The sequence below is a fragment of the Neltuma alba genome, unplaced genomic scaffold, assembly GCF_004799145.2.
Source record: "Neltuma alba isolate B1F8T4 unplaced genomic scaffold, ASM479914v2 tig00002388_pilon, whole genome shotgun sequence".
In the NCBI taxonomy this organism is placed as follows: Eukaryota; Viridiplantae; Streptophyta; class Magnoliopsida; order Fabales; family Fabaceae; genus Neltuma; species Neltuma alba.
The window spans coordinates 1-18,872 of NW_021632844.1; the positions used below are offsets into that span (position 1 = coordinate 1).

At 33.5% G+C, this 18,872-nt stretch overlaps 5 long non-coding RNA genes across 6 annotated transcripts; all 5 read left to right on the forward strand.

Moving 5' to 3' along the window:
• The first annotated feature begins 2,649 nt into the window (after positions 1 to 2,649).
• LOC114724976 (uncharacterized) lies at positions 2,650 to 4,104 on the forward strand. 2 transcript variants are annotated; one of them, XR_003738367.1, is made up of 4 exons: positions 2,650 to 2,663; positions 2,775 to 2,995; positions 3,570 to 3,797; positions 4,081 to 4,104. It is a non-coding gene; the product is annotated as an uncharacterized LOC114724976 (long non-coding RNA). The 2 variants fall into 2 exon arrangements; XR_003738368.1 differs by having other exon boundaries at positions 4,053 to 4,100.
• A 449-nt stretch (positions 4,105 to 4,553) lies between these two features.
• On the forward strand, positions 4,554 to 5,815 carry LOC114724988 (uncharacterized). Its single transcript, XR_003738369.1, has 3 exons — positions 4,554 to 4,633; positions 5,345 to 5,596; positions 5,695 to 5,815. It is a non-coding gene; the product is annotated as an uncharacterized LOC114724988 (long non-coding RNA).
• Positions 5,816 to 9,959: 4,144 nt separating this feature from the next.
• On the forward strand, positions 9,960 to 11,416 carry LOC114724995 (uncharacterized). The gene is made up of 4 exons (XR_003738370.1): positions 9,960 to 9,972; positions 10,084 to 10,304; positions 10,882 to 11,109; positions 11,393 to 11,416. It is a non-coding gene; the product is annotated as an uncharacterized LOC114724995 (long non-coding RNA).
• Positions 11,417 to 11,865: 449 nt separating this feature from the next.
• Positions 11,866 to 13,129, forward strand: LOC114725023 (uncharacterized). Its single transcript, XR_003738375.1, has 3 exons — positions 11,866 to 11,945; positions 12,659 to 12,910; positions 13,009 to 13,129. It is a non-coding gene; the product is annotated as an uncharacterized LOC114725023 (long non-coding RNA).
• Positions 13,130 to 17,272: 4,143 nt separating this feature from the next.
• Positions 17,273 to 18,729, forward strand: LOC114725016 (uncharacterized). The gene is made up of 4 exons (XR_003738374.1): positions 17,273 to 17,285; positions 17,397 to 17,617; positions 18,195 to 18,422; positions 18,706 to 18,729. It is a non-coding gene; the product is annotated as an uncharacterized LOC114725016 (long non-coding RNA).
• The last annotated feature ends 143 nt before the right edge of the window (positions 18,730 to 18,872 follow it).

An 18,872-nucleotide genomic window follows, 5' to 3' on the forward strand; every position in this document is an offset into this window, starting at 1 on the left:
GATTTTTCAAGAGCATAAAGACTAATGGATTAAATGGTTAAAAATTAAAGAATTTAGTTTCACAAATAATTAAACTGAGAAGGGATTTTTCTTTAACTAAAAAGAAAGGGAGTGCGTGCGTCCGTGGATCAGTAAACTGGAGCTCTTTCTAAACGGATTCATCAACGGTGGGTACAACTTATTCTTGATTTGACAGTAAACCAGATTTCAAATTTAGAAGTTTTATTAAAATTTGAGTATTTTTTTTTAACAAAAAAGTTCAACTACATATTCTTAAATACATGCAACTGAAACACACCACACACACCTCTTTTCATAACATTGTCAAAACTACCAAAACTTGAAAATTTAAAAAAGTTAAAAGGATGTGTACTGAAAAAGATGATCAAATGCATATTAAAAAGGAGTAATTTGGTATGAGAAAGTAAATTTAACGTCATAAGCTTGGGCATCTCTACACTAGAGCCATGTCCTCCTCTGGTCCTATTTATAAGATAGAGAGAGAAGGTTTTTTATTTGTTTTATTTATAAGTTATTTTATTAAAGTTTTACCACGAATGTACCGTATTATCCTTTATTTATTATAGTGTAGATAGTTAGTTTTTTTAAATGAATATATATTAAATAGGGGTAAAGTTAAAAAGTTATTGTATATTTAATGAATAGTTAATACAATTTAAGGTTTTTTTTAACTGTATGAAATATGTTGAAAGTATCTTATAACATCCAACAATTACACTGTTTTAAATGAATTTGGATAGAACACTTTTAAGAATAAAATAATTTTTTTTAAAAAAATAAATATCTGAATGCATGCCTAAACGCCAATTCAACTTACGATAATGGCCATAATTACTATACAGAAGGTATATAACAACAAAACTCCCCATCAAGCACTTCTTTTTAAGACACTTTAAGGATTTGTATATAGGCGATTTTTTTACTGACAGAATTTAATGATCCGATGATGCGTAGATTGGGTTAAATATACAAGAAAAAGATAAAAATAAAGTTAGATGAGAGTGATGGACCCAGAAAAAAGGAGTTGCGAGGGCAAATATTAACAATTTAATGATTCCATGTTGGGTTGACTGGGTCAAATGGATCAAAGAGTCCATTTAAATTTGGTTGAAGACAAATAGACAATTTAAAAATCAAGTTAGATGAGGAGTGATGAACCCAGAAAAATCAAAATTAGCAGGCCGAAATCATGCCGACCATTACTACTACTATTACTTTTTTTTAGTGTATAAGTATCTTTTTATTAGAGGTAATTTTATCCAACTTACTATTGGGTACTAAACATGGGTATCTCTCATTAGTTCGCCCCATCGTGAAGAGCTAGCCACTTTCACTAGATCTAACTCCTGTTGGTCTATTACTATTACTCCTTACAATTTTTAATATAAGAATTAGTTGATGGGTAAATTTAGTTCTAAATATAAGTTCTCAATTTACCATATCCCAAAGTTATAATTTTTTTCTTCAAAATATTCTCATTGATTATAAAAAATTTTCACTAAAGAATAATTCTAATACACACCATTAAATAAGATAATTTAAAGAAAGCAAGATACGTTTGTTAAAATAACCCTTTCAACTAATTTCCTTGATATTCTAAACATAAGAAGCAACGGTAGTATTGTCATTATTTGGGGTGTCGGCAAGAAGAATATTGTTTTCTTTTTTGGGAGGGTGGGGGGGGGGGGGTTGATTTAGTAGAGTTATGTGAAGATTTCTCCATTATAATGGGGGGCAAGTGGCCCCGTGGTCTATAACGGAGGTGCGTCATTTGGCTGTCGCAAATCGCAATCATAACCCAACGTCTCCCGCCATGCGTTCAAAAACGAATAAACCAGGATCTCATTTCGGCCTCCAGGTTTGGATCCAAGTGGGAAATAATTGCACCCCGACAAAAAATCCCGCAAATTTTGGGATAAAACCATCAGATCTTTCTACATCCTGAATGCAACTCCAATTTTTGAACTCCCACTTGCAGTAAAAACTCTTTTAAGTGCGTTTATTAAATTAACTATAGGACTAACAAAAAATAATAATAATCATGGGGGATCGTCTTCTTTCCAATCCATTTGTATTGCTTTATTATATTACTCTTCCGGTCCTTAATATAGGACCCAATTGTTGAGTTAGTTTTGATCCTAAATATAAGACCAATTTATCATATTTATCAGTTTTTTCTAAATTGCCCCTATGAATACTCCTTTAACCATAATCAAGTAGAAGAAGAAGATGGGTTTTAAAAGTGAGTTTTATATTATGGTATTTTAGGAAAACGTGTCACATTTCTTATAATTAACTAACTTACCTAACTTCTTTAATCTAATCAAATTAGTTAAGTGAGTTTTATATTAAGGACCGGATGAGTATATTCTTGGAATATACTTCCACACTAAAACCTACCAGTCAAGCCTTCCTCAGTACAAATAGCATTTGCCTTGTACTGGTAAGAACTCATTTGCAAGCTCTCTCTTCTCTGTATCTCCGTTTGATTCTACCGTTCTTGTTCATCAGCTTTTGAGCTTCGTCCATGGCTGACCAAAACAACCAGCACCATCTTCCTCATGCTGATTCCATGGATCATATCAGAATAGATATTTCTGATCCTCAAGTTCTCCAGGAGCCTGCAAAAAAAGCATCATCTGGTATGGTTTCTATCCACATTTTACTTTTCTTGTGTTATCCACCGATAGATCTGCTGATATGGTTCTTCGCATGAACAAAATCTAATCTTGGGTTGATTTAAACATAACCAGCGAGCCCAATCTGTCAACATTATGCATGATTATTCATCAAACGAGCGATATTATTATTGGAGACATAGAGACTCGCCTCAGAGAAGCATGAGGATCGATGCTGCTACACTATATATTTCTCATGTCAGTTTTGAGACTAGCTAATGTCAATGCATTCTTCACTTGAAATCTTTCTAATTTGAAGATCTAAAGTAAAGCCATTGATCTTTATCGTAAAAGAGGTATACTAATATATTCTCTTTAGTTTGTCTTCTTTTGCTATGTTTTCCTACTTTGGCTATAATATATATGTGATGCTTTTACTGATTTTGATGCATACAATGGATTATAGAAGTGTGTTCTAATTTGTTTAAGAATAAATCTTTTGTTTTAACAAAATATTCTGGAAGCTAGCTAAAAATAGCTATGGGCTAAATTAAATTAGACTTCAAATTATGCGTGATAATTAGGTAGTTCAATCCCTTACCTTAAATTCAGATTATGATTTGCCAAAATAATGAAAATTTGTCGAATTTAGTCATTTGGGGCTAACTATTAGGTGCTAATAAATAAGGTCAAGACTTAAAAAAAAAAAAAAACTACAAATTTCCCCTTACTATATATATGTGTGTGTGTGTGTGTACATATATATGCTCTTCTTGCATGTTGGCTAATTATCATTCGTTTATGCATTCACATGGTGGAAAATTTTGTTTCTATTTTACCATAGCTATGCACTAGGTTTGTCTTTCCATACATTTACCAATTATTATTTTATTTGATAATTTTAGATACTGATACTTAACAATGCCACAGCTAGGGTTCTTTGAAGTATATTTGTTTTAAAGTGATGAGAGAAAAAGAGAGGCATGCTACAGTTTGGATTCCGTCCTCTCTATTTTCGGTTCCGCAAAACACACGTATTCTTGAACAGAGCAAAGGACTTTGACTAAAAGGCCTGCAAAAGAAGAAGAGTCAAAAAAGCCCCCACCGACCCAAACAATTTTGCATTCATATGCACTAACTGCTTCAACTGAATCCAAGGTAAGGTTTTTACAAGTTTATCTATAATAAGAAATGGTGACAGGCTTTTCTTAGCTCCTGCAAATTTAAGGTAGGCTGTCTTTTTCATCTTTCATATCTCTGTCTGCACCAAGTAATTTGCCATGCCATTTTTATGCACCATGATAACAGTGATGTTATTATTTTGTGCCAATTTCTATAGCAAGTTCAAATTAATTAAGGTTTTATCAGTTTAGAAGTATATTGATCTCATCACTATTCTGTACTTCTGTTTAGTTATTCTTGGAAGCATTTGCATGTACAGGATCTGACTTGAACGATTCGCAGAATCTTGGTGTACGTGAAGAGAGAGCTCAAGATCTTAGTCCTGCCATAATCAATTCCAATCCTTCCCATGATTTGCCCCCGACAGGATCGCTCACAGACAGTTCTAGCAATGTCACTTCTGCAAACCCCCCTGTTAATAATCGTACGAATAGTAACATCGTTGCGACCTCTTTTGCATCACAACAACGTGAAGATAATAATAACGAACTAGGCTTCACAGTTTTTGCTGTTGAACTTCTAGGTGCTCTGACCAATGTGGCTGTTTCCTCAAAAGCAAAACAAGACCAGGTTCTGATTTATGTTGTGGTGGCTTGTTCTGCACTTGCCTTCTCTATTTCTTCAACTGCTCTTGTGTTGCACGAGAAAAGGCCCTTGATTGCCAAGAAGATGCAAAGAGCTGCGTTTGTGATTGGGACGTTTGGATTGATGGGAATAATGGGCATGCTTCTGCCTTCAACGATCTCCTGGTGCTTCACTGTCTCTGCCTTCCTTGTTTGGATGTTGATGTTTGCCGTTGCAAGTTTGATTAAGTGAGTGGAATCCATATTTGAACTCACACGTGTAACTTTGCATGTATAAGTAACCATTGTGGTTGCCCTTGTGCATTTGTTTTTCTGGGTTCTTGTCTTAGTATGGTTTTTGTGAAGAGTGCTTGATTTTCCTCCAGTGCTAATAATCTTGTATTGGACGTCGTGGCTAAGAGATAGTGGGACTTGGGCAGACATGGATCATTAGCTATTAAACTGTTAATTTCTTAAACAAGTTCTTAGGAGGTAGGGGTAGGAATTTTCTCTCATAACATGTAATTCATTTCCATGCCAGATTCTGATTCAGTCCTCCAAGATTTAATTGATTTTAGACAAAAAGAAGTTTACTGGTGTCGGTTAGAGTTGCGGGATTTAGATGAGACTATGAGAAGGGAATCAAAATTGACAAAAGATGACTAAGGGAAAAGTTGTCAGCAAGAATTTTAGGAATGCGTCTAATAATAGAACAAATGATTCTAATACGCACATCAAACACACAAGAATCCTGCAAGTGAAGCCAGAAAAAAGATAATTGCTCTTTATATATATGTATGTGTGTGTGTGTGCGAGCGCACACACGAAAAGAATAATTGTTTTATGATAAAAACCTTCTATTACCTAAATATATGTATATCTATATCCAGACAAAAGTCATATGAGCTTAGACACCAAAAGTAGCGACTTATAACAATATTGATGATTTATTTTCAATAGTCTATACATGATTCACGTGAACATCCATAGTCTCATGATTCACAAGGTTTCACCTGACTTTGTTTACAAGGTAAGTACACATTTAATTTATGGTGCTTATGTATAAATATGATTTTAAACAAATTTCTCTTCTCTGAATATATCCAATAATTTGAGGATGATATATTTGTTCATACAGTATTTAGTATCAGAGCTAAAATCTCTGGTGGATGAATCACTAAGGCCAGGGCCTGAAAGAAGGAGTACGAACATGTACAAAAGCTCTCTACATTTCCAGAATAAATTATATATGAGTTCATTTTTGTGATAAATATATTACACAAATTATTTTTTTTCAAATCCAATTTCAGAATGCTTATGGACTGAAGATGAGAAGTGGGAAGCGGTCTGGTCGTGCTCACAACAAAGAAAGGGAATCTGATGAAAGGAACAATGAAATACCGAAGAAGATCGCTCGCACTTACTTGGAAGTTGGAGGTAACTAATACCTTTTTCTTTTTGCATTTAATTAGTGTTAAAATTAATTTGATTTATCATGTAGTTAACTTACAAGTACTACCTCCGCTTTTTAATATAAGACTTAGTTTGATATTCAATTGCTCCTAAATATAAGATTTTGATCCATTTTATCTCTCATGTTTATTCATTTTGCACAATGTAGTCCTTATAATCACTGTACATTTTAAATGTTTTATCAAATAGTAGTTCTAACTAATATACATGATTAGCAAGAGTATTTTAGGGAAGACAATACTTGTTTATAACAAATAACTTACTTAACTAATCTCTATAACTTACTCAAATTAGTCAACTAGTTTTCATATTAAGGATCGAAGCTAGTGCCTAATAATAACTTTACAAAAGTTAACAAATAAAGTTAGTTAAAATTAGTTATTTCTTAAAAAATATCAAAACTACCTTCATTAAAGATCATTAGTTAGAAGAGTTTGGTTAATTATATACATAGTTAAGAAGTTTTAGAGGTACTAGGTGAAAAAAATTAATACTTTAGATAGGACATGTAATATTATGTAAACAAAGCTAGAAGTCCTTATAATAATTATAATGACCGAATCGAGGGAGTATGATTGTATTAATAAATTTAATATAGTAAATAAATAGTGCTTTTGCATGTAATCATTATATTATAGTTAGAGTTTATGATAAATTATAATTCACATATCATTCAACAAAGGTTATTAGAGGGGAAGGGGGCAAGCACGTTATATGTAATCTTGAATCTAGGTCCTTTGAAATACTAGTAAAACATAAAATTAGATAATGTATAGAAATAACTTTATAGGTCCTGTTTCTAGATCTGCATATAGATATCATAGATTCAACCTCTCTTGTCTCATTCTAACTTTATCATAAAATCCTTCATAGGATTCTAATCAAATGAGTTTCACTTGTCATGAAGCTCGTCATTTATCTATCTCTACAGACAACACTTTGATTGGGGAGAGTCTTGACAATATAAGTTAGAGCTAAAACTAACTTTAAAATTAACTCTCTCTCTCTCTCTCTCTCTCTATATATATATATATATATATGAATGCTAATATTTTTTTTTGGCCAAATATATGAATGCTAATATAAATTTTAATTTTTAATCTTTAAACATATTTTGAAATTCTTATGTGGTTGGAGAACACAATTTTGAAAAATTGAAAATAGTTAGTGTGTATATGTGTGTTATTACTTATTGAGCCAATTCTTTTTTGCTTCAGAATTCATAGGAAAATCCATGAGTTGGTACAAGAGTAGTTCAGCTGCACAGAGTGACAATGCGCGAGTAAACTTGAGGTTGGATTATGCTTAACAACTGCTTGTTGCATTATAGTTAATGAACGAAAATCACATTAATAAACAAGAGGCTTGAAGGCGTTGCTTGAGACCAAACAATTCTCAAATAATGTGTTGTAAAATTTATGACTTGATACTTATGCTGCTTAATATTAAGTGGGTCTCAATTATTTGTTTACAGCCACTTCGTTCCTTCAAACTGCAGAATTTGAATTCATGTAATCATATCTTGGGAGTAATTATAATTGTGAAGAAAAAAAATTATACGTTAAATATTCCAGTATACTGATATTTCTTTTGCTTTACAAGTAGATATATAACAGAGACTTTCTTCTTCTTTTTAACTATAGTTTCTAATTCTATCCCAATCCAACTGCTTCATTATCAGTATCAGCAAAAAAATTTTTAATGTAAATAATTAATTTAACTAATTTTCTTAATATTTTTTTAATTAACTATCTAACTCTTCTACATTAAAGTTTAAGAGTAATATTATATTACTTTCTGGGTGTCGGCAAAACGTTTTTTTTTTTTTTTTTGGGGGTGGGGGGTGGTTTTATTTAGTGGGGTTACGCGAAGTCTTCCCCCTGCACGTTGGCTGCCACAATCATAAATCAACATCTCCATGCGCGTGTTTGGTTTTTATCATTAAATGATGAGACAGAAATAAGAGAGGAAGGCCAGAGAGTGGGACCCATAACGGCAAAAAACGAATACCCCAGGATCTCATCATTTCGGCCTCCATGTGTGGATCTAAGTGGGAAATAACTGTACCACACGACAAAACTCCGCAAATTTAGGGATAAAAACCATTTAGATCTTTCTGGATCCCTCATGCAACTCCAATTATTGAACTACACTTCCAGTAAAAACTCTTTTAAGTTCGTTTATTTAATTAATTATTACACTAACAAAACAAAAAATGAATCACATGCGCGCTCCCACCCCTGCGGAATCGCCTTCTTTCCAGTATCCATTTTTGCTTCATTATTGTACTTTCCACATTCAAACCTACCAGCCAACCCTTTCTCTGTACAAAAGCGCCATAGACTTTGATTCTACCTTTCTTGTTCATCAGCCTTTGAGTTTCGTTCATGGCTCAGTACCAAAACCACCAACATTTTCGTGACGATGATTCCATGGATCCTCACAAGTTCATCGAGAGCTTCATCCCAGCGTCATGCGGGGAGAAGAAAAGGCACGAGTTTGATCTCAAATACTCAGTGTCTCACACACACAAACACTGATTCAGAAACACCTGGGAATGGATCAAAGGGTCCATTTAAATTTGGTTGAAGACAAATAGACAATTTAAAAATCAAGTTAGATGAGGAGTGATGAACCCAGAAAAATCAAAATTAGCAGGCCGAAATCATGCCGACCATTACTACTACTACTACTTTTTTTTTTAATGTATAAGTATCTTTTTATTAGAGGTAATTTTATCAGACTTACTGTTAGGTACTAAACATGGGTATCTCTCATTAGTTCGCCCCATCGTGAAGAGCTAGCCACTTTCACTAGATCTAACTCCTGTTGGTCTATTACTATTACTACTTACAATTTTTAATATAAGAATTAGTTGATGATTAAATTTAGTTCTAAATATAAGTTCTCAATTTACCATATCCCAAAGTTATAATTTTTTTCTTCAAAATATTCTCATTGATTATAAAAAATTTTCACTAAAGAATAATTCTAATACACACCATTAAATAAGATAATTTAAAGAAAGCAAGATACGTTTGTTAAAATAATCCATTCAACCAATTTCCTTGATATTCTAAACATAAGAAGCAACGGTAGTATTGTCATTATTTGGGGTGTCGGCAAGGAGAATATTGTTTTCTTTTTGGGAGGGTGGGGGGGATTGATTTAGTAGAGTCATGTGAAGATTTCTCCATTATAATGGGGGGCAAGTGGCCCCGTGGTCTATAACGGAGGTGCGTCATTTGGCTGTCGCAAATCGCAATCATAACCCAACGTCTCCCGCCATGCGTTCAAAAACGAATAAACCAGGATCTCATTTCGGCCTCCAGGTTTGGATCCAAGTGGGAAATAATTGCACCCCGACAAAAAATCCCGCAAATTTTGGGATAAAAACCGTCAGATCTTTCTACATCCTGAATGCAACTCCAATTTTTGAACTCCCACTTGCAGTAAAAACTCTTTTAAGTGCGTTTATTAAATTAACTATAGGACTAACAAAAAATAATAATAATCATGGGGGATCGTCTTCTTTCCAATCCATTTGTATTGCTTTATTATATTACTCCTCCGGTCCTTAATATAGGACCCAATTGTTGAGTTAGTTTTGATCTTAAATATAAGACCAATTTATCATATTTATCAGTTTTTTCTAAATTACCCCTATGAATACTCCTTTAACCATAATCAAGTAGAAGAGGAAGATGGGTATTAAGAAAGATAATTATGGTATTTTATGAAAAACATGTCACATTTCTTATAATTAACTAACTTACCTAACTTTTTTAATCTAATCAAATTAATTAAGTGAGTTTTATATTAAGGACCGAAGGAGTATATTCTTGGAATATACTTCCACACTAAAACCTACCAGTCAAGCCTTCCTCAGTACAAATAGCATTTGCCTTGTACTGGTAAGAACTCATTTGCAAGCTCTCTCTTCTCTGTATCTCCGTTTGATTCTACCGTTCTTGTTCATCAGCTTTTGAGCTTCGTCCATGGCTGACCAAAACAACCAGCACCATCTTCCTCATGCTGATTCCATGGATCATATCAGAATAGATATTTCTGATCCTCAAGTTCTCCAGGAGCCTGCAAAATTAAAGCATCATCTGGTATGGTTTCTATCCACATTTTACTTTTCTTGTGTTATCCACCGATAGATCTGCTGATATGGTTCTTCGCATGAACAAAATCTAATCTTGGGTTGATTTAAACATAACCAGCGAGCCCAATCTGTCAACATTATGCATGATTATTCATCAAACGAGCGATATTATTATTGGAGACATAGAGACTCGCCTCAGAGAAGCATGAGGATCGATGCTGCTACACTATATATTTCTCATGTCAGTTTTGAGACTAGCTAATGTCAATGCATTCTTCACTTGAAATCTTTCTAATTTGAAGATCTAAAGTAAAGCCATTGATCTTTATCGTAAAAGAGGTATACTAATATATTCTCTTTAGTTTGTCTTCTTTTGCTATGTTTTCCTACTTTGGCTATAATATATATGTGATGCTTTTACTGATTTTGATGCATACAATGGATTATAGAAGTGTGTTCTAATTTGTTTAAGAATAAATCTTTTGTTTTAACAAAATATTCTGGAAGCTAGCTAAAAATAGCTATGGGCTAAATTAAATTAGACTTCAAATTATGCGTGATAATTAGGTAGTTCAATCCCTTACCTTAAATTCAGATTATGATTTGCCAAAATAATGAAAATTTGTCGAATTTAGTCATTTGGGGCTAACTATTAGGTGCTAATAAATAAGGTCAAGACTTAAAAAAAAAAAAAACTACAAATTTCCCCTTACTATATATATATGTGTGTGTGTGTGTGTGTACATATATATGCTCTTCTTGCATGTTGGCTAATTATCATTCGTTTATGCATTCACATGGTGGAAAATTTTGTTTCTATTTTACCATAGCTATGCACTAGGTTTGTCTTTCCATACATTTACCAATTATTATTTTATTTGATAATTTTAGATACTGATACTTAACAATGCCACAGCTAGGGTTCTTTGAAGTATATTTGTTTTAAAGTGATGAGAGAAAAAGAGAGGCATGCTACAGTTTGGATTCCGTCCTCTCTATTTTCGGTTCCGCAAAACACACGTATTCTTGAACAGAGCAAAGGACTTTGACTAAAAGGCCTGCAAAAGAAGAAGAGTCAAAAAAGCCCCCACCGACCCAAACAATTTTGCATTCATATGCACTAACTGCTTCAACTGAATCCAAGGTAAGGTTTTTACAAGTTTATCTATAATAAGAAATGGTGACAGGCTTTTCTTAGCTCCTGCAAATTTAAGGTAGGCTGTCTTTTTCATCTTTCATATCTCTGTCTGCACCAAGTAATTTGCCATGCCATTTTTATGCACCATGATAACAGTGATGTTATTATTTTGTGCCAATTTCTATAGCAAGTTCAAATTAATTAAGGTTTTATCAGTTTAGAAGTATATTGATCTCATCACTATTCTGTACTTCTGTTTAGTTATTCTTGGAAGCATTTGCATGTACAGGATCTGACTTGAACGATTCGCAGAATCTTGGTGTACGTGAAGAGAGAGCTCAAGATCTTAGTCCTGCCATAATCAATTCCAATCCTTCCCATGATTTGCCCCCGACAGGATCGCTCACAGACAGTTCTAGCAATGTCACTTCTGCAAACCCCCCTGTTAATAATCGTACGAATAGTAACATCGTTGCGACCTCTTTTGCATCACAACAACGTGAAGATAATAATAACGAACTAGGCTTCACAGTTTTTGCTGTTGAACTTCTAGGTGCTCTGACCAATGTGGCTGTTTCCTCAAAAGCAAAACAAGACCAGGTTCTGATTTATGTTGTGGTGGCTTGTTCTGCACTTGCCTTCTCTATTTCTTCAACTGCTCTTGTGTTGCACGAGAAAAGGCCCTTGATTGCCAAGAAGATGCAAAGAGCTGCGTTTGTGATTGGGACGTTTGGATTGATGGGAATAATGGGCATGCTTCTGCCTTCAACGATCTCCTGGTGCTTCACTGTCTCTGCCTTCCTTGTTTGGATGTTGATGTTTGCCGTTGCAAGTTTGATTAAGTGAGTGGAATCCATATTTGAACTCACACGTGTAACTTTGCATGTATAAGTAACCATTGTGGTTGCCCTTGTGCATTTGTTTTTCTGGGTTCTTGTCTTAGTATGGTTTTTGTGAAGAGTGCTTGATTTTCCTCCAGTGCTAATAATCTTGTATTGGACGTCGTGGCTAAGAGATAGTGGGACTTGGGCAGACATGGATCATTAGCTATTAAACTGTTAATTTCTTAAACAAGTTCTTAGGAGGTAGGGGTAGGAATTTTCTCTCATAACATGTAATTCATTTCCATGCCAGATTCTGATTCAGTCCTCCAAGATTTAATTGATTTTAGACAAAAAGAAGTTTACTGGTGTCGGTTAGAGTTGCGGGATTTAGATGAGACTATGAGAAGGGAATCAAAATTGACAAAAGATGACTAAGGGAAAAGTTGTCAGCAAGAATTTTAGGAATGCGTCTAATAATAGAACAAATGATTCTAATACGCACATCAAACACACAAGAATCCTGCAAGTGAAGCCAGAAAAAAGATAATTGCTCTTTATATATATATGTATGTGTGTGTGTGTGCGAGCGCACACACGAAAAGAATAATTGTTTTATGATAAAAACCTTCTATTACCTAAATATATGTATATCTATATCCAGACAAAAGTCATATGAGCTTAGACACCAAAAGTAGCGACTTATAACAATATTGATGATTTATTTTCAATAGTCTATACATGATTCACGTGAACATCCATAGTCTCATGATTCACAAGGTTTCACCTGACTTTGTTTACAAGGTAAGTACACATTTAATTTATGGTGCTTATGTATAAATATGATTTTAAACAAATTTCTCTTCTCTGAATATATCCAATAATTTGAGGATGATATATTTGTTCATACAGTATTTAGTATCAGAGCTAAAATCTCTGGTGGATGAATCACTAAGGCCAGGGCCTGAAAGAAGGAGTACGAACATGTACAAAAGCTCTCTACATTTCCAGAATAAATTATATATGAGTTCATTTTTGTGATAAATATATTACACAAATTATTTTTTTTCAAATCCAATTTCAGAATGCTTATGGACTGAAGATGAGAAGTGGGAAGCGGTCTGGTCGTGCTCACAACAAAGAAAGGGAATCTGATGAAAGGAACAATGAAATACCGAAGAAGATCGCTCGCACTTACTTGGAAGTTGGAGGTAACTAATACCTTTTTCTTTTTGCATTTAATTAGTGTTAAAATTAATTTGATTTATCATGTAGTTAACTTACAAGTACTACCTCCGCTTTTTAATATAAGACTTAGTTTGATATTCAATTGCTCCTAAATATAAGATTTTGATCCATTTTATCTCTCATGTTTATTCATTTTGCACAATGTAGTCCTTATAATCACTGTACATTTTAAATGTTTTATCAAATAGTAGTTCTAACTAATATACATGATTAGCAAGAGTATTTTAGGGAAGACAATACTTGTTTATAACAAATAACTTACTTAACTAATCTCTATAACTTACTCAAATTAGTCAACTAGTTTTCATATTAAGGATCGAAGCTAGTGCCTAATAATAACTTTACAAAAGTTAACAAATAAAGTTAGTTAAAATTAGTTATTTCTTAAAAAATATCAAAACTACCTTCATTAAAGATCATTAGTTAGAAGAGTTTGGTTAATTATATACATAGTTAAGAAGTTTTAGAGGTACTAGGTGAAAAAAATTAATACTTTAGATAGGACATGTAATATTATGTAAACAAAGCTAGAAGTCCTTATAATAATTATAATGACCGAATCGAGGGAGTATGATTGTATTAATAAATTTAATATAGTAAATAAATAGTGCTTTTGCATGTAATCATTATATTATAGTTAGAGTTTATGATAAATTATAATTCACATATCATTCAACAAAGGTTATTAGAGGGGAAGGGGGCAAGCACGTTATATGTAATCTTGAATCTAGGTCCTTTGAAATACTAGTAAAACATAAAATTAGATAATGTATAGAAATAACTTTATAGGTCCTGTTTCTAGATCTGCATATAGATATCATAGATTCAACCTCTCTTGTCTCATTCTAACTTTATCATAAAATCCTTCATAGGATTCTAATCAAATGAGTTTCACTTGTCATGAAGCTCGTCATTTATCTATCTCTACAGACAACACTTTGATTGGGGAGAGTCTTGACAATATAAGTTAGAGCTAAAACTAACTTTAAAATTAACTCTCTCTCTCTCTCTCTCTCTCTATATATATATATATATATGAATGCTAATATTTTTTTTTGGCCAAATATATGAATGCTAATATAAATTTTAATTTTTAATCTTTAAACATATTTTGAAATTCTTATGTGGTTGGAGAACACAATTTTGAAAAATTGAAAATAGTTAGTGTGTATATGTGTGTTATTACTTATTGAGCCAATTCTTTTTTGCTTCAGAATTCATAGGAAAATCCATGAGTTGGTACAAGAGTAGTTCAGCTGCACAGAGTGACAATGCGCGAGTAAACTTGAGGTTGGATTATGCTTAACAACTGCTTGTTGCATTATAGTTAATGAACGAAAATCACATTAATAAACAAGAGGCTTGAAGGCGTTGCTTGAGACCAAACAATTCTCAAATAATGTGTTGTAAAATTTATGACTTGATACTTATGCTGCTTAATATTAAGTGGGTCTCAATTATTTGTTTACAGCCACTTCGTTCCTTCAAACTGCAGAATTTGAATTCATGTAATCATATCTTGGGAGTAATTATAATTGTGAAGAAAAAAAATTATACGTTAAATATTCCAGTATACTGATATTTCTTTTGCTTTACAAGTAGATATATAACAGAGACTTTCTTCTTCTTTTTAACTATAGTTTCTAATTCTATCCCAATCCAACTGCTTCATTATCAGTATCAGCAAAAAAATTTTTAATGTAAATAATTAATTTAACTAATTTTCTTAATATTTTTTTAATTAACTATCTAACTCTTCTACATTAAAGTTTAAGAGTAATATTATATTACTTTCTGGGTGTCGGCAAAACGTTTTTTTTTTTTTTTTTGGGGGTGGGGGGTGGTTTTATTTAGTGGGGTTACGCGAAGTCTTCCCCCTGCACGTTGGCTGCCACAATCATAAATCAACATCTCCATGCGCGTGTTTGGTTTTTATCATTAAATGATGAGACAGAAATAAGAGAGGAAGGCCAGAGAGTGGGACCCATAACGGCAAAAAACGAATACCCCAGGATCTCATCATTTCGGCCTCCATGTGTGGATCTAAGTGGGAAATAACTGTACCACACGACAAAACTCCGCAAATTTAGGGATAAAAACCATTTAGATCTTTCTGGATCCCTCATGCAACTCCAATTATTGAACTACACTTCCAGTAAAAACTCTTTTAAGTTCGTTTATTTAATTAATTATTACACTAACAAAACAAAAAATGAATCACATGCGCGCTCCCACCCCTGCGGAATCGCCTTCTTTCCAGTATCCATTTTTGCTTCATTATTGTACTTTCCACATTCAAACCTACCAGCCAACCCTTTCTCTGTACAAAAGCGCCATAGACTTTGATTCTACCTTTCTTGTTCATCAGCCTTTGAGTTTCGTTCATGGCTCAGTACCAAAACCACCAACATTTTCGTGACGATGATTCCATGGATCCTCACAAGTTCATCGAGAGCTTCATCCCAGCGTCATGCGGGGAGAAGAAAAGGCACGAGTTTGATCTCAAATACTCAGTGTCTCACACACACAAACACTGATTCAGAAACACCTGGGAATGGATCAAAGGGTCCATTTAAATTTGGTTGAAGACAAATAGACAATTTAAAAATCAAGTTAGATGAGGAGTGATGAACCCAGAAAAATCAAAATTAGCAGGCCGAAATCATGCCGACCATTACTACTACTACTACTTTTTTTTTTAATGTATAAGTATCTTTTTATTAGAGGTAATTTTATCAGACTTACTGTTAGGTACTAAACATGGGTATCTCTCATTAGTTCGCCCCATCGTGAAGAGCTAGCCACTTTCACTAGATCTAACTCCTGTTGGTCTATTACTATTACTACTTACAATTTTTAATATAAGAATTAGTTGATGATTAAATTTAGTTCTAAATATAAGTTCTCAATTTACCATATCCCAAAGTTATAATTTTTTTCTTCAAAATATTCTCATTGATTATAAAAAATTTTCACTAAAGAATAATTCTAATACACACCATTAAATAAGATAATTTAAAGAAAGCAAGATACGTTTGTTAAAATAATCCATTCAACCAATTTCCTTGATATTCTAAACATAAGAAGCAACGGTAGTATTGTCATTATTTGGGGTGTCGGCAAGGAGAATATTGTTTTCTTTTTGGGAGGGTGGGGGGGATTGATTTAGTAGAGTCATGTGAAGATTTCTCCATTATAATGGGGGGCAAGTGGCCCCGTGGTCTATAACGGAGGTGCGTCATTTGGCTGTCGCAAATCGCAATCATAACCCAACGTCTCCCGCCATGCGTTCAAAAACGAATAAACCAGGATCTCATTTCGGCCTCCAGGTTTGGATCCAAGTGGGAAATAATTGCACCCCGACAAAAAATCCCGCAAATTTTGGGATAAAAACCGTCAGATCTTTCTACATCCTGAATGCAACTCCAATTTTTGAACTCCCACTTGCAGTAAAAACTCTTTTAAGTGCGTTTATTAAATTAACTATAGGACTAACAAAAAATAATAATAATCATGGGGGATCGTCTTCTTTCCAATCCATTTGTATTGCTTTATTATATTACTCCTCCGGTCCTTAATATAGGACCCAATTGTTGAGTTAGTTTTGATCTTAAATATAAGACCAATTTATCATATTTATCAGTTTTTTCTAAATTACCCCTATGAATACTCCTTTAACCATAATCAAGTAGAAGAGGAAGATGGGGTATTAAGAAAGATAATTATGGTATTTTATGAAAAACATGTCACATTTCTTATAATTAACTAACTTACCTAACTTTTTTAATCTAATCAAATTAATTAAGTGAGTTTTATATTAAGGACCGAAGGAGTATATTCTTGGAATATACTTCCACACTAAAACCTACCAGTCAAGCCTTCCTCAGTACAAATAGCATTTGCCTTGTACTGGTAAGAACTCATTTGCAAGCTCTCTCTTCTCTGTATCTCCGTTTGATTCTACCGTTCTTGTTCATCAGCTTTTGAGCTTCGTCCATGGCTGACCAAAACAACCAGCACCATCTTCCTCATGCTGATTCCATGGATCATATCAGAATAGATATTTCTGATCCTCAAGTTCTCCAGGAGCCTGCAAAATTAAAGCATCATCTGGTATGGTTTCTATCCACATTTTACTTTTCTTGTGTTATCCACCGATAGATCTGCTGATATGGTTCTTCGCATGAACAAAATCTAATCTTGGGTTGATTTAAACATAACCAGCGAGCCCAATCTGTCAACATTATGCATGATTATTCATCAAACGAGCGATATTATTATTGGAGACATAGAGACTCGCCTCAGAGAAGCATGAGGATCGATGCTGCTACACTATATATTTCTCATGTCAGTTTTGAGACTAGCTAATGTCAATGCATTCTTCACTTGAAATCTTTCTAATTTGAAGATCTAAAGTAAAGCCATTGATCTTTATCGTAAAAGAGGTATACTAATATATTCTCTTTAGTTTGTCTTCTTTTGCTATGTTTTCCTACTTTGGCTATAATATATATGTGATGCTTTTACTGATTTTGATGCATACAATGGATTATAGAAGTGTGTTCTAATTTGTTTAAGAATAAATCTTTTGTTTTAACAAAATATTCTGGAAGCTAGCTAAAAATAGCTATGGGCTAAATTAAATTAGACTTCAAATTATGCGTGATAATTAGGTAGTTCAATCCCTTACCTTAAATTCAGATTATGATTTGCCAAAATAATGAAAATTTGTCGAATTTAGTCATTTGGGGCTAACTATTAGGTGCTAATAAATAAGGTCAAGACTTAAAAAAAAAAAAAACTACAAATTTCCCCTTACTATATATATATGTGTGTGTGTGTGTGTGTACATATATATGCTCTTCTTGCATGTTGGCTAATTATCATTCGTTTATGCATTCACATGGTGGAAAATTTTGTTTCTATTTTACCATAGCTATGCACTAGGTTTGTCTTTCCATACATTTACCAATTATTATTTTATTTGATAATTTTAGATACTGATACTTAACAATGCCACAGCTAGGGTTCTTTGAAGTATATTTGTTTTAAAGTGATGAGAGAAAAAGAGAGGCATGCTACAGTTTGGATTCCGTCCTCTCTATTTTCGGTTCCGCAAAACACACGTATTCTTGAACAGAGCAAAGGACTTTGACTAAAAGGCCTGCAAAAGAAGAAGAGTCAAAAAAGCCCCCACCGACCCAAACAATTTTGCATTCATATGCACTAACTGCTTCAACTGAATCCAAGGTAAGGTTTTTACAAGTTTATCTATAATAAGAAATGGTGACAGGCTTTTCTTAGCTCCTGCAAATTTAAGGTAGGCTGTCTTTTTCATCTTTCATATCTCTGTCTGCACCAAGTAATTTGCCATGCCATTTTTATGCACCATGATAACAGTGATGTTATTATTTTGTGCCAATTTCTATAGCAAGTTCAAATTAATTAAGGTTTTATCAGTTTAGAAGTATATTGATCTCATCACTATTCTGTACTTCTGTTTAGTTATTCTTGGAAGCATTTGCATGTACAGGATCTGACTTGAACGATTCGCAGAATCTTGGTGTACGTGAAGAGAGAGCTCAAGATCTTAGTCCTGCCATAATCAATTCCAATCCTTCCCATGATTTGCCCCCGACAGGATCGCTCACAGACAGTTCTAGCAATGTCACTTCTGCAAACCCCCCTGTTAATAATCGT